Source organism: Vespa velutina, chromosome 19, assembly GCF_912470025.1.
Source record: "Vespa velutina chromosome 19, iVesVel2.1, whole genome shotgun sequence".
Taxonomy (NCBI): Eukaryota; Metazoa; Arthropoda; class Insecta; order Hymenoptera; family Vespidae; genus Vespa; species Vespa velutina.
The window spans coordinates 2,211,598-2,221,597 of record NC_062206.1 but is presented as its reverse complement, the minus strand read 5'-3'; the positions used below and the strand labels follow the sequence as shown (position 1 = coordinate 2,221,597).

Genomic DNA, 10,000 nt, shown 5'->3' with positions numbered 1-10,000 from the left:
TTAATGATTAATTGAAAAAGGTATAAGCGTAATCATGCCGTTTACGTTTTAATTTGATGAAAACTTAAGATTAATGTGTAAATGTCGTTACTTGTATTTTTTTTATTTTTATTTTTATTTTTTTTTTTTTTTTTTTAATATAAATAATACCACAGGATGGGGGCACCCTTTCTTAAAAGTTCTCAGACTTGTAGTTTTATAATCTGAAAAAAAAAAAAACAAGAAAAAAACAAAAGAAAAATAAAATAAAATAAAATATTAGCTTAGAAGAAGTCTTGGGAAAAAAAAGGGTAATTGATTTTTAAAATTACCTGGAAACTTTTGGCTCATCCTGTATAACTTTTCACATTAAATAATTTTATTTTATTTATTTATGTTCTTTTCTTTGCTTTGCTTTTCTTTTCTTTTCTTTTTCTTTTCTTCTTTTTTTTTTTTTCAACGCACAAAAAAGACAATAGAATCATAAAGACTATTGACACGTATATTATCATTGTCTGTAAATATATTATTTAATTTATATATATATATATATATTTATACAAAATATTCATACAAAAGTATAGGTAGAATAGATCGCGTGTATTTTTTCCCGATCTTTATTTATTTATTTCTTTTTTTTTTTTTCTATACCATTATGTGAAGTGAGGGGATAAAAATAAACAAGTATTCTTTAGAAGAAAAAAAAGATACTCTTGGGATAGCCGAAAATAATGTTTTTTCGAGTAGTAAAGCCGATAACTGTTGTACGAAGTAGATGTGTGAAGCCATTCGAGGAGGCAACTTTCACCCACTAATGTCTACTATCTCGGTCCACTAATTAGAGAATCTACGTGTTAGACTGTAAGGCGTAACCTATATATATATATATATATATATATATATATATATATATATATACATATACATATATATACATGTATAGAATATCTCCTCCTTTCCTTTCGTAATTTTACACGTCTACTCTACGAGAATTTTGGGTTCCTACGTGGTATCGGGTAATGGATAATGGCCGCTCTTTGCGGATCGTATCGTCCATATATATATATACATATACAGTATACATATATATATATATAATATATAATAAAATATATATATATATATATATGTATATTTCGAAAGAATGTCCGTTCGAGTAGGTACCTTATCGGATTTATTAATCTTTCCAGCTAGTAAAATCGTCCTACCCTGTTTTAAATCATTGGCCGGATATGTCAGGTGAAGGGCTCCGTGTTGGCTCGACGAGGAAAGGAAAAAAGGGAAAGGTTTCGACGTCCCGTCGTCGTGAGTATTACGGTGGCCGCGCATTTTCCCACACCTCAACAGTTACTACAACCAGCGGAAGATTTAAACGTAAGTTATTTCTATGGCGGGCTCGACTTGACTCGACTCGACTCGACTCGACTCGACTCGACTCGACTCGTTTTGACAAAGTGCCGCGTGTTTCATTTTAAATACGCTAACCGTGAATTAAATTCCGAAGTCGACGGTAATTCCAACGCGATTTGCCCTTCAGCTCACCCCCTATCCACCACTACCACCACTACCACCACAATCCCTCCCACTATACTCCTCTTCTTCCTCCTCCTCCTCCTCCTTCTTCTCCTCCTCCTTCTTCTCCTTCTTCTATCACACTCTCTACCCCACCTTCCCACGGCTCCCACCCCACCTTTTCACCCTCACCCTCTTCAGTTTCTACGTTCCTATTCGAAAGAAAGATACGGATTTGTTAACTCTTCTTTTTCTTTTCTTTTCTCTCTCTCTCTCTTTTTCTTTCTTTCTGTCTTTCTTTCTTTGCCTTTTTCTTTCTCTCTCGTTGTTGTTCTTATTGTTATTCTTGTTGTTGTTGTTGTTGTATTGTCGTTGATGTTGTTTTTGTTTTTGTTGCTGCGTTGTTGTTGGCGAATCGATGCTCTTACATGTACAGGCACAGAAAATTGAAATGAATTTTCTCGCATTATCTTAATCGCAGGCAGAATAAATCTCGAGGTACGAGAGATTCTCGAGCTGGTGGGCGCGCGCGGGCACACCCAACACATACACACACACACACACACCCATGAGACTACTTTTCCTAAGCTTGTCAAAACAGTTCGGAGCTAATGTGTACGGAGTTCCGTATGCTTTTTGTTTTCTCTCTTGGGATAGAAGAAATAAGAGGAAAAAAGACAGAGAGAAAGAGAGAAAGAGGAAAAAAGAAAAAGAGAGAAATAGATCCTTGAAGTTAGGTATATTTAAAAAAAAAAAGAAAAAATAAAAAAAAGAAAAAAGAAAAATGAAATGCATTCTCATATTTAGAAAATTAAGTTCGTTCGAGGGTGGAGCCGTTATTCGCGATCGCTAATGAATACTAATTCGTCATTCTATGTCATGTTTCTTTAACAAATATATATGCCTATGTTTATTTGCAATTTATATACATATATATATATATATATATATATTTATTTATGTATATATATATATATATATATATATATATATATATATATATATATATATATATATATGTGTGCTCGATCACACTCACGACAGCCGGTACACAGTCATCATCCTTCGTCCACACATGGTAATTTCAAATTTTACCATCCCTGACATTTTCAAATAGCATTCGCGAAAAACTGACTCTATCTCTTTTTCTCTCTCTCTCTCTCTCTCTCTCTCTCTCTATCTCTCTATCTCTTTCTATCTATCTCTATCTCTCTATCTCTCTCTCTCTCTCTTTATCTCTCTCTCTTTATCTACCTATTTCTGTATCTTTCTCCATTTTACTGAACGTAACATTTTTGCCAAACCTATTTTATTTTATACGCCCTGCCTTGTTGTTTCTCGTCGTCCATCCAATGATAAGCGACGGAGAGGAAAATATTTCTGATCGCTACGTCACTTTTGTATTTCCTTTTCATACCTCGTTGATACGCGATGATGACTTTCTCTTCTCCTTTTTCTCTCTTTTTATTTTTTTTTACCTCTGTATAAAAGAGATAAAAAGAAAAAACGAAAGAGACAGAGACAAAGAGAGAGAGAGACAAAGAGAGAGAGAGAGAGAGAGAGAGAGAGAGAGAGAGAGAGAGACAAAGGGAGAGAGAGAGAGAGAGAGAGAGAAAATGATAAAATTTGATGAAAAAGTTAGTTAATTAACGGAACGTTTTTGTTAGCATCGAGATGCCTGCGTGTATTTATTAAAAGGAAAATGTCTCGATACTTTTTATTATGTTTCTTGATGAAGTTATTAATTATTACGAATCGATCGATTTATTACACGATCTATTTCAATAGAGAACAATCTGCATTCCATACATATGCAGTTGAATTTAGAAGATAAAAGTAATTTAAGTATGTAGGATCGATCGTGATTTAGATTTATTGCGTTAATTACAATAGATTTGCATTAACGTTGATTCGACGCTAATTTCTCTCAGATCGTCAGATTATTTTCTCGATCATTGATTTTTATATATACATTAGGGAGATGATCGGAGATCTCTTTACGATTGAAATTAATTATTAAAAATTTTATAATTCGTATAGGTAGCAATCTTTTCTATTTCATCGATTTATTATTTCCTTTATAATGTTTTGTAAATATATATCGAAACATTCTCTCGTTCTTCTTCTTTCTTTTTTTTCTTTCTTTTTGTTTTTTTTGTTTTTTTTTTTTTCTTTTTTCTTGTTATCTTTTTTTCCAAGCGAAATATAGTGAATATAAAAAGTACTCCTAGTGCGCGTTGTTTTAATTAAAATTTTCCATAATCATGCATATTAATATATTTTCATGAAATGTACGTTCTCACATTTACCACGTGTTCTTGTATTATATATATTATAATAACATAACTACACAAATATTTGTGATAATTGGCAGGTAACGATGGACATATATAAGAAAAAATTATTCTTTTCGATAAGTTTAGACGAACATGACGACGATAGTCAAGTATCATCATCGATCTATCGATCTTCCTTTGGATCGACTTCATCATGATATTTTAAAACTTTCGAACAATTGGAATATTTATCTCGTTGAAGTAAAAAGTATCATTAAAGACGTTACTAACACGTTGACTAAAAGTTCTTCAGATCTCTCATCCATAAAATTAAGTTTTTCGTTGGGTGATATTAATGTAACAGTTTCTTTTACTATCGTCGATTGAAGGGAACATTCGTGTATATATATATGTGTGTGTGTGTGTGTGTGTGAATATTCGTGTATTACGTTTATATGTATGTCTTTCGTAGAAAAACGTTTTGCGCGTTTCTCGAAATCGCGAGAAGCTCGAGATTAATGTTAGGAAATCTTACGAAAAGTTGCTTTATATCGATGGAAACTCGTGCGCTCTCGTTCCTGATAAATCGGTCTTCTTGTTTAATGACGACTCATCGACGCTCTTGGCTTGCGATGGCTTTCCAGCCAGAATATATTTTGACTTGTTGAAAAGGAAAAGTTAGGAAGAAAGAAAGGATCATGAATGAAAATAAGAAAATCCATATATATATATATATATATATATGTACACACGTCTATTATACAGTGTGGACTAAAAGTTATTCACTAGCTGGACCAAAAAGAGTTTGCTAGATGATTTAAAAAAAAAGAAAAAAAAAAAAAAAAAAAAAAAAAAGAAGAAAGAAAAAAGAAAAAGGTAAAAATAAAGAACAAATCAATTAATCTTTTTCTAAAATCACGTAAGAACTTTTGGCGCGTCCTATATTTAGATATTCAATAGTTTTCAACCAAGTGAACGACCACCACCACCACCACTACTACCACTACCACCACCACCACCATCGCAACCTCCTTTCCTCCCTCTACCATCACTTCAATCCCCCTAACCCATCCTGAACTCTCTTTCTCTCTCTCTCTCTCTCTCTCTCTCTCTCTTTCTCTACGTATTTCAAATACGAATTCATGTGTAATGGCTGCTCGAATGGTTCTTGCGCGTTACCGGAACGATAGAAAAAAGTTGGGCCGAATAATGGGATAGGAATTCAGTTTCAGTTAACGGTGGGATGGGGGGGGGGTGAGGACAGGATTGGGGAGGGGGAGAGTGGTTATAGGGGATTGTTAGATGGTAAAGAGTAAGAAAGAAGTGGATGAAATTCACAAGGGTAAAGGAAGAAATATCTCACGTTGGATTTCATTCTGTTATATTATTTTATCGGACCTCGTACACCATTACTACTTGTATATCACTGCAACATTATCAACCATCAACATCACCAACCATCGTTATTATTAACACCACGTTGTCATTGTGCTTTTATATAAAATGTTGAGACAAAGAGACGATAAAGAGTTTAAGAATGAGACGTTTAACGTTTACGATGATATAAACGAATTTTATTTAATATGGATTTTATGTATAACAATGTCAAAAACTCTCGAAACATTTTCCCTCGAGAAAATATATATCATTAATCGTATTCTTACGAGATTTCTTTTTACAAAAGTGAAATGCAACTTTAATGGACAAGAAGTAATAAGATTTAAGAGAAAGAGAGAGAGAGAGAGAGAGAGAGAGAGAGAGAGAGAGAGAAGAGAAGGAATATTCTTTAAGACTTTCAATTAAGAGGAGAGCGTCGTAAAAATTGAGTCGACTCGAAATATCGAATATATTTTTTGTATATATATATATATACACAAAGAAAAAGAAAAAAGAAAACAAGAGAGAAAAAAGATTAAACTTCCTCCCTCTCTCTCTCTCTCTCTCTCTCTCTCTCTCATACATACACACACACATACACACACACATATACACTTTCTCTCATTCACAAAAGTGACTTAATAAGCGTACTTCAAAATAAGTGTCTAATCGTTATGGTTCGAGCCCTGTGTATCTTCAGTGGTTCTACGTTCCGCGGAATTGATAACATAAATATTGCGCGAGACAGTAGCCATAATTTATCGCCATTGTAATGACCCTTAATGTTCATGAGTAGTTCGGCTACAAAGCCCTCATAACTCTTACGCGGAGCAAACGTTGCTAATTTTCTTGCGCGACCGTCGTTGCTTAGGCTGCCTTTACCGTCTCTCTTGCCATACCATGCCATGCTTTGCCTTGCCTTGCCTTGTCTTGCCATGCCATGCCTTGCCTTTCCTTTCCTTTCCTTTCCTTGCCTTGCCTTGCCTTGCCTTGCCTTGCCTTGCCTTGCCTTGCCTTGCCTCGCTTCGCCTCGCCAACTTAAACTCGACGGTTTTCTCTTTCTCGTGGTTTATCGTTCTTTTTTCCAGAAAAACGTAAATTACATCCCGAAAAAGTGTAATCATCCTCTTTCTCTCTCTTTCTCTTTCTCTTTCTATTTCTTTCTTTCTTTCTTTCTTTCTTTCTTTCTTTTCTTCTTAGTTTTATCTCATAGCTCTGACATTTGCGCTCCTCCTCCGCCTCCTTCTCCTCCTCCTCCTCTTTCTAGCAACGTCCAAGAACGTTTGAATGATCTACTCTACTCATTTTCCAATTCTATTCGCGTTTTTAGCATTTTTCCATCTCACTCGTATTCCATATAATTATTTTATTAAATTAATCCTATCAAAATATTATCTAACAATTGTTATTTATTGTTTCATTTCGTTTGAAATCGATTAACGACATGGATTTTGATGTTTCGTTTTTTGTTCGAACTTTTTCTCATGGATATTTTTTTTCTTCTTTTTCTCTCTCTCTCTCTCTCTCTCTCTCTCTTCTTTTCTTTTCCTTTAAGTTCGATCAAGATACGATCAGAGATCATATGGGTTTTACATTTTTTTTTTTTCTTTTTAAATATATAAATTATATATATATATATATATATATGTTTTTTTTTCTCGTTTTTTACAAATTGATTGATAAGAAAAAATTAAAGTTATATAATTTAAAAGAGGTCGAAAGTGTAAATTAACGCATAACTTCCAGTGAACACATCGTGATCCTTATTTTCAGTAATTATTATAGGAATCTATTGAATTCCCAATCAGTACGTAATAATCAGATCCCAACGATCCAAATCGTTCGATGACAATAATCCATCTGTTTGTCCTTTATTTTATTGTTGTGTATCTATCTATTTATATATATTATATATATATATATACACGCACACATTCGATTATAATAATTCAGATACTTATTTTCAATCGGTTCAACAGTTTAATCAGCTTTACATATAATTCCGAAAGAGCGAGCAAACGAGCGAGAGAGAGAGAAAGAGAGAGAAAGAGAGAGAGAGAGAGCAAATGTTTTCCATATAATCGATCTTTAATTCGCAATTTACGCATCACAAAAGTATATTTCTCTGGCTTGGTTCTGGCGAATAATAATAAAAATTCATTTTAGAAAAGACCGAGAAAAAGGGATGATCAATCAGGTTGTTAAATTGATTGAAAAAAAAAGAGATATATATAGGATTTCTCTTGATTTCAATTATCAATTCAATGTTCTTTTTATTTTCATTCATTATTATTATTATTATTTTTTTTTTTTTCTTTTTTTTTTTTATTATTATTATTAGTCGTATTTACGTCCGCAATCCTGAATAAATTGTGGAAAAAAGTTTTCATTGAAATATCGTCGAAGATATATTTTCAGTAAATCTCCTCTCTCTCTCTCTCTCTCTCTCACTCTCTCTCTCTCTCTCTCTCTCTCTCTCTCTCTCTCTCTCTCTCTCACTCTCTTACGCACAATCTAGATTATTTATACTGTGAATCATAGACGGCATTTGCATGTAATATAGCAGAGTTTGTCACGCATCGACACGATTCATGAGACTCGTCTCGTTGAGCGATGAGTGGCAATCTGGCAAATAGCAACCACACGTTTAATGTGTGGTCAGATGACCCTTTGCTACTTTGACAGGCACGGTAAATGGTGCAATTGGTACGCTACTCTACATTCACACACATGACACACACATATACACACACGCGCGCGCGTGTTCACATATTCACATATATACATATACATACACACAGACACGCATATGCGCGCACAAACTGTTCGAGTAAAGGTAGACATGTTCATCAGAGGCATTTCTATGTTGGTACGTTAATTCGAGTGTATGTACGTTTTGAAGAAGAAATGAATTTGTTCGTTAGAACACTAATTGACCTTGATACGACTCCAACAAATTTCTTTTATCTGCTCGTTCATTTTTAATTGTGAATCCGTAATTAAAAAAGATATTTCGAGAAGTAGATGGAAAATAATTTTCAACGTGATTAATTTCCTTTCATTTTCTTTTTTCCTTCGGTTTTCTTTTCATTTCTTTTTCTTTTTCTTCTGTTTTTTTTTCTTTTTTTTTTTTTTTTTTTTTTTCATTTTCTTTTCTCCGTTAGACGTTTTTAGATAATTTCATTAATAAATTAAATACGTAATCGTGTAGAAAATGTCGATCGTATCGAAACTAGATGATCGTCGTAACCTTAATACCAGAGAGAAAAAGAGTAAGAGAGAGAGAGAGAGAGAGAGACAAGGGGAGAGGGGGAACTTTACATGTATTATTATGATATTATATTGTACAAAGGACTAACACGTGTGACGATCTTTTAGCGACTATAGGATACATGTATATATATCCTTATATATATGTCCCTATATATATATATATGTGTGTACATATATATATATATATATATATATATATATATATATATATATATATATATATACTCGATGTTCTAATTTTCTTCTTGAGAAAAATCTGATAAGAAATTCTTGTAGAAAACGTAAGATGATCTACCATGATTATATTCAATGAGATAAAATCATGATATTAGATTAATAAAAAAATGTAAAAGAAAAGTTTTTTTACGATATTATCTTTTTATTTTTATCTGAATATAATGTTTGCAATTTGTTTCTTTTCTTTTCTTTTCTTTTCTTTTCTTTTCTTTCTTTTTCTTCCTTTTCCTCTTTATTCTCTTTTGCTTTCCTTTTAATATTATTATTATTTCGTAACTCGTAAGGAACATTACGCTGACTAGAATATTAGGAATATGTCTCTCTTATCGGTCAAAAAAAAAAAAAAAAAAAAAAAAAAGAGGATGCGTTAGAACATAGAATAGGAAACAGTGCATTAGTATTTCTCGCTTGAATTCCATCGAAACGGAGAAAGAAAGAAAAAGTGAAAGAAGATGAAAGATCGAGAGAGATCGAGAGATCGAAAGAGAGAGAGAGAGAGAGAGAGAGAGAGAGAGAGAGAGAGAGAGAATGCGTAACAGTGGTTGGTTCTGTACCATTGCCAATAGTAAACCATACAGCGTATAGAAGAATCGGACGTTCAATATGCGGGCCGCGTGGTATCGAGAACAGTTTAGCGATCTTTCACACACTTACTCCAAGGAAAACGTTTCTTCTCTATCCGCGAAGTCGAAAGGAGACGAATCACGTTTCGATTTTCTACTTGGATTTATGACGACGTATGATGGATGATGGGCGTTAACATTTACAAAGTATTTTATATATATATATATATATGTATGTATGTATGTATTGTATTATAGTATTGTATAGGAAAATTATTATATTAACGAAGAAAAACAAAAATATGTGTGTAAGTCTTGTATAGTCGTTTAAATTGATTTATATATTTATGGTATATGATTATGTGTTATATTGAAAGAATATCTTTTATAAGGATTTTTATTGTTTTAGATTTGATTTATATTCATTGATATATGTATATATATATATATATATATATATATATATATATATATATATGCAATAGATATTATGTTGGAAAATTGATGTTATCAATATAATGTACAAAACAATTATTAATAGGATATCAGAAAAGTTTCATTTAAAAATGTTAGATTTATTCATGATCATGTAGATAAAGTTAAATATATAATATTGTATAATTATAGGGAAAAATTAATTAGGGAAAAAAATTGAAAGCAAAAAAGAAAAATGTTTATCAATTTATATTCATGGACGAATAAACATGTATGATGATATCATTGAATTCAATCGAATATCGTTTACAAATATTATAGATAGATCTTTAGGTATTATATTATATT

The 10,000-nt window shown here is 32.3% G+C and overlaps 1 protein-coding gene across 24 annotated transcripts in view; it reads left to right on the top strand.

The window, feature by feature from the left end:
• LOC124955645 (lachesin-like) overlaps nt 1-10,000 on the top strand; it is a 75,018-nt gene that overhangs the window by 39,376 nt on the left and 25,642 nt on the right. For 21 of the 24 annotated variants that reach the window (XM_047510366.1, XM_047510352.1, XM_047510356.1 and 18 more), the window contains one exon: nt 1,170-1,353. The exons of the other annotated variants lie outside the window; for them this stretch is intronic. The gene's annotated coding sequence lies outside the window, so the exon portion shown is untranslated. The remainder of the gene's footprint in view (nt 1-1,169; nt 1,354-10,000) is intronic. 24 annotated transcript variants of the gene reach the window in all.